This window comes from Cupressus sempervirens, chromosome 3, assembly GCF_028749045.1.
Source record: "Cupressus sempervirens isolate cs-2001-9-10 chromosome 3, ASM2874904v1, whole genome shotgun sequence".
Lineage (NCBI taxonomy): Eukaryota > Viridiplantae > Streptophyta > Pinopsida > Cupressales > Cupressaceae > Cupressus > Cupressus sempervirens.
This window is the reverse complement of record NC_143120.1, coordinates 30,110,292-30,116,570: the sequence shown is the minus strand read 5'-3', so window position 1 is coordinate 30,116,570 and position 6,279 is coordinate 30,110,292. Positions and strand designations below refer to the sequence as shown.

At 36.1% G+C, this 6,279-nt stretch overlaps 1 pseudogene across 1 annotated transcript; it reads right to left on the bottom strand.

The window, feature by feature from the left end:
• Positions 1–2,761: 2,761 nt before the first annotated feature.
• Positions 2,762–5,950, bottom strand: LOC149564614 (putative amidase At4g34880; annotated as a pseudogene). The gene is made up of 6 exons (XR_016361867.1): positions 5,426–5,950; positions 5,110–5,250; positions 4,799–5,013; positions 3,647–3,883; positions 3,307–3,496; positions 2,762–3,224 (listed from the first exon to the last, which is right to left on the bottom strand). The product of XR_016361867.1 is annotated as a putative amidase At4g34880 (transcript).
• Between the last annotated feature and the right edge of the window lie 329 nt (positions 5,951–6,279).

Here is a 6,279-nt window from a genome sequence, read left to right as displayed (position 1 = left end):
TTCTCCTTCTAGCTAAGATGTAATCTCTAATTCCTGTCATATGAGATAACACCCCACTATCTATTTACCAAGTTACACTCTGTGAGGTTGAGCTAATCATACAATCTATGAGTGTAAAATCATCTTCCATTCTACTAGAGAGCTCATCTGCACTTGTTGAAGCTTTTATTTGGTTCATTCCTTTCTTGTCATTTTTCTTCCTTTGCAGGAAATCATTGGCATGATGGCAAAACTTGTGCCAACCATGGCACTTGATCATAAACAAGTGCTTCTTCTCACTTTATGGCTTTGATCATTTGCTAGACCCCTTCTTCACTTTCCCTTTTCTAGCTATGGCACCGTTCTCATATTTCATCTCACTTTTTTTACTCTTATTGTTGGATCTATTAACAAGGCTTAGTCTAAATTCCTTCTAAGATAAATCACTCCATAGTTGATCCAAACTTGGTAAGATGTATCATCCATTGATAACTTGAGCAAAGACATCCCACTACTTAGTAATCCCATTTAGGGCTATTCTTACTAGCTCGTCATCATCTGGCTTATCTCCAACAAATTCTAACTCATCAACTCTAAGCCCGGTGAGGTAACTTGTAACGTCTTCTCCCTTGTTCATTTAGAAATTCCTCAATGTTTCCTTGAGAATCATCTTTCGGTTAGTGGTAGCATTCTAGTACAGACTCAAAATGATGTCTCTTCTTCGTTGTATCTAACTCAATTATATGCATAACTATATGGTCCTTGACACCATTAAGGATTAGCCTCCTCACCTTAGCATCTCCTCCTTCTATGCTAAGAGCTATGTTGGATTTGTAGGTACAATTACAAAATTGGTCACATATTCTTTGATACCTTTCTCTTCTAGCAATAGACAAATTCTAGCTTTCTAGACACCAAAAATTTGAGGCTCCATCCAATATGTCTTGGTCTATTAAACTAGTTAAGGTCATCTCTAAGGATAAAATAAATAATAATTTTGAAGAGGTTAAACTAGGTTTTATATACCCTCGTTTTTCTTTCCTTGGCAGATGTTAAACCTTTTCTATCCTTAGATCTACTCTGATACCATGTAAAAATTATATTACAATTATTGATTATATATTTCCTAACTTATAGATTGCTTAACTATCAAAAATTAACACACAACATATATTGAAAAATAACACAAGTGCAACATCATAGATAAAATCACATATGAAAAATATGCAACACCAGAAACACAAATTTTTAGACAAACTGTTTGTAAGAAAACCTTGAAAAAATACAATATTACAAATGAAAAAATATATTAAACTTCAACAAACTAAGAGATACATTTGCTTGCAGATTCACCTGCCCTTGTGAATTACTGCAAAAACCTATTGACTAACACTACAATCTTTTCCAAATATCCTATGACCACCTTTTATACTACTCTCACCGATGGTGAGATTTAATTACAATTAAGTGTTGAGATAATTTGAACTTCAGCAATCCACAACAAATTGGTTGCTATAGGAATCAATCAATTAATTAATAATTGTCTCCAAAGTCAGAAAAACAGTTAAATACTAATTCTTACAAATGCACAAACAACTGTCAAACTACCAAAACTAAACACCTTGATCAAATGTCTCCTTTGAACTATGTTGTAGTTCCAACATAAAGTCTCTGCTCTGTTTTAGAGGTCATTCTGCGTCTTCAAATTTATGTGAAATTCTCCCAGTTATGTTTGCTTCTTTTGATTTGAAATCTCATGCATTTAATTTATGATTGCATATGTTTTTGTTGTTGAGCCAAATACTGCTATAAAGTAGACAAATTTGATGCTCTATTTCATTTGAATTGCATACACTACAAGAAAACCTTTGTAATTACAATTTTTTTTGGGTACAACGTCTACCAGTTTCACTGGTTTGTACAGCAAGTTGGTTCTTTTTTAACATTAATGATCTTGTTTCTGATGCCAGTTGGTCACCAGTTTAAGGCTGGCTGTGTTCATGTAGAGCCAAGGAGCCTAGTGTTTCTGCTTTGAATGCGGGGTCTGCAGTGCTTAGAACTGTAATCCGATTCTTAAAATGTCAGTTGAGAATTCCTTGAAGTGTATCTGTGCCAGACCCGAAGTGACTTGGAATTTGGATTTGGAATTCTTAGTAAATGTTTTTGTGCATTTACAAAGTGACTTGGAATTTGCAATAAGGCATTTGTGATAGGAGTATACAGGCGATAGAGAACAAAGAAATCCCCCTGTTACAGAGAAAACTTGCAAAAGTGTAGTAGATTCAAGTTTATATTTTTATACTTGTGCAATAGCCATTCTCTTTTCCTGCCATGCTGAGCAGAATTGATGTAACTACAACTGCAAGTGAAAAATAGCATGGCTTTGGTCTTACAGGAACACATTCATTTAATAGTTTGTTATGGAAATAAATTGACATGGATTTGAATTTGCTTCATATTTTCATTTAATGTGCAAGTGTTGTTAGATATGATGTTGATGCAACTTCTTTGCATGGAAAGCAATATTTTATTTCATTTGGTAGTATTCATGTTGTAATCTTCACTCTTAAGAACGCCGAATAACACTTTAAAGAGTTACTATAGAGGTATATTTCAAGCAATAAATCATCATATCTCATTTTACATCAATTGTAGACCGTGTATTTTAGGGCCTTGAAGATGTAGACAAGCAATTTTGTCAATGCAGTCAATGTCAAGCATAATTTAGCTTAAAATTTGGGAAAGATTGAATCTCACCATGGACATGCTAGGACAGAAAATATTTGCATACTGTAAATAGATTTATTGACTAGAAAATGCTTATAATCTCTGGTCTGAGATGCCCATTACACCAACACTTCCTCAGAGAAACTTTTCACAAATTTCTGTCTGGTAAACAAAGGAATCGTCCTCATCTTGGTTACTTGTTCAAAAGCATAGGCGATCTCAATGATGGCAGGCTCTGAACCCCTACCCCCTGCAAAATATAAGCCAAAGGGTACACCAGATTTAGTGTAACCAGCAGGCACACTTATACCAGGATACCCTGCAATGCCTAGAACTGTATAAATTCCCTCATCAAGGGTCACAATGGCATCAAGTTTATATGCTTCTACAACTTTATGGATTCCATTTTTCGTTAGCATGTGATTTCTCTCAAGGGCCTCTCTGTATTGCTTCCTATGGAAGCCTGATGTGTTCTGAGCCCGGAGGAAAATCTCTTGTCCGAGCCTTGAAAGCTCTTCCTAATAGAAAATAAGCATGCTAAGTTTAATGGAACATTTGATAGTCTATACAGAAAACAATTTATGTGCAGAGACATTTTACCTCAGTAGCATGCTGGATATTGAAGGAGATGATGTCAGCCAATGTACGAACAGGAGATTGCAGGAGCTCAGAAAGGTAGACATTTAGGTCATGTTTAAAATCATATTCTGCAACTATTTCCTCCGTAACATTGCTTATATTTAAGAGATCATTAAGTATATGATTTTCTACCACAATTGCGCCTTCCCTCCTGCAAACGAGATACAAAGTCGTAGGTCATATAATTTTCTTTAGAACAGAGTACATTGTTGTTTTATATTTTATTTCAACTATTATTTGAAATCTGTGGGCAGTTCCCTGGTGTTCTCAACCAAACTTATTCGAAAAGCTGTAAGGTTACCTCATAGTTTCCAAATGCTTCTTAAAGGATACTGCTTTAGAGGACCCAGGTGATAAGTCTGGGCTTCGAACGCTGCCCAACCTCTTGCCCTGCAGCCCATCAATCTTGAGAAACTGTTTATACCCGCCTTTTGGAATTAACTGAGCTGCACTCTCTGTGGCTTCGTGATCATGTATGTCATACCCAACAATCTCATCCAGCAGGTAAACTGCATCTGCTACAGTTCTGCAAATAGGTCTGTTATCAATAAATTCAAGTTAGGCATCTCAGAACTTGTTTTATTTCTACAAAATTACAATTTAGTTTGGGCTCAGATTTGTTTTTGCAAAATTGGATATGGATTCTCAACCAAAACGACAAATGATGTCTTCAGCAGGATACCGAAGCAAAATAAGGTCCCCCCTGACTTGCTTCGGTTTGATTCTACTTAGACAACCTAAAACAATTCAGTGGCGGAATGATTGTCATGTTATGCTGTCCACCCGGTTTCATGCAAGTTGTTCACAGCTGTGAACAAGTACAGGACGGAGGTTTGTAATAGTTTTTCTAGATTCTATTGTGTGAACAATTTTTATCATTAACGTTTTGATCGTAGATCTATAATTCAATAAAAAGAAAAGAAGAGGAAGGAGAAATCATCCATATTAACGAAAAAAGAAGAAAGAATCAATTTTATTTCTTGATTTGCATATGTCTCCCTACTTTCTTTTATTTTTTAATTTTGTTATAGATCTGCCTGTTATATTTTTCTTCTCTTGCATCATGATGATGGATCATGAGTATGATGTAGAACATTGATGATAAACTATTGCTCACACAATTGAATTCAGAAAAGCTATTACAGATTAGATGAATTGTGGAAATTTAATAGCTTTGAAGGATATGCTTTTTTTAGTTAAGGTTGATTTGGTAGAATAGATATCCTTAAGTCTTGCAACTACGGCAAAGAAATAGCTTTAAAGGATGAAAATTGTTTGTTAAGGTTGATTTTGTAAAATAGATATCCCTTAGGGTTTGCAGCCAGGGCAAAGAAACTTAGCTCGGCGTTATGCAGAAGCTTTAGAACAAAAAGTAAAACAAAATTTAAATTCCAATTGAATAAAACTTCATTTATCAGATGGCGATGATAATTTAGGAAAGTTGCAGCTTTACCCCACAGTGTCCTGGTTGTGTGAGATGGGAATAACTCCAGCCCTGCTTGTTAACCCTACAGTAGGTTTTATTCCCACAACACTGTTAGAACTGGATGGGCAAAGAATAGAGCCATATGTTTCTGTCCCTAATGACACTGCTACCATGTTTGCTGACACTGCCACTGATGATCCAGTGCTTGATCCACACGGATCAGCAGTCAAATCATACGGATTCTGCAAATTTATCACATTCCATCAATACTACTAGAAATTGAATAGACCAGTAATCACCTGACAGAGTGTAACAAATTACTGAATTTAGTCACAGACCTTACATTGACCACCTCTAGCACTCCATCCACTGGGCATATGGAACGTCCTAAAATCTGCCCATTCACTCAAGCTGGACTTGCCCAATATTATGGCACCAGCCTTCCTCAGCTTGAATACCACACCTGCATCCCTTGGGACCTAAGTTACAAGGTTCGAATTCGAATTTGAGTTTGTTGATCATAAAATTCGAATGAAATTTAGCGAGGATGAAATTCCGGAAAATAAAATGACATTTAAAAAACAAAATCGAATGAAATTCAGAAAGGATAAAAATTCGCTGAAATTTGACGTATCCTGTGACAGAGCTTGGGACCTGTGAACCCAAAAGAGCAAATGAGCCTGCAGTGGTATTGAGCTTATCCTTGGAAGCAATGTTGTCCTTGATTAGTACTGGTATTCCATGGAGGCCACCAATGTATCCTCCTTCTCTGTGCCTTTCCATATCTGCTTTCTCAGACAGCAGGAGAGCATCAGGATTCACTTCAATCACAGCATGGAGTTTTGGATTTAATTCTTCAATGGTTTTGAGATAGAAACCCACAAGGCTTCTGGATGTGAGCCTGCCTGTCTTGAATGCTGATTGGATTTGTTCAATTGTTGCCTCTTCTATGTGGAAAGAAGGATCTCTATGAACATATTGGCAGTTGCCCTGTGAAGAAAATACTATCAGAGCAAGGATTTTCAAGAAGGGAACCCCTGTTCTGTAATTGCCCATGTTCTAAGCTTTGTGAAGTATAACCAAGGACACTATTACCCAGCATGGTATTAGAACCAATTTCCTTCTCCAGTGAGCGGAGAATCTCTTTGTATGGTAATTGCAAGGATGTGCAAGATCGAGATATTTTAATAAACCTACGTCTATAATCTTTGACGGCTTCCTCGGCATTGTGGGACCTCTACACACTCTACTCTTCCAATCGGCTGTTAACGCATATTTTGAGCGCGCAAACATATCCGAATCTTCTGACTCTAATCTTCTCCCGTGACAAGAACTTAGATTATTAATTACTTTTTACGCTTTGAAATGATCGACTAGTTGATGCATTTTGTATTAATTTATGCTGGGTCGTCTATAGATATATGCATTCGATTAACCAATCAAATCAAAAAAATAATTTAAAAGTTTATATGGAACTTAAATGTGTATATAAATTTTTCATTTAAATC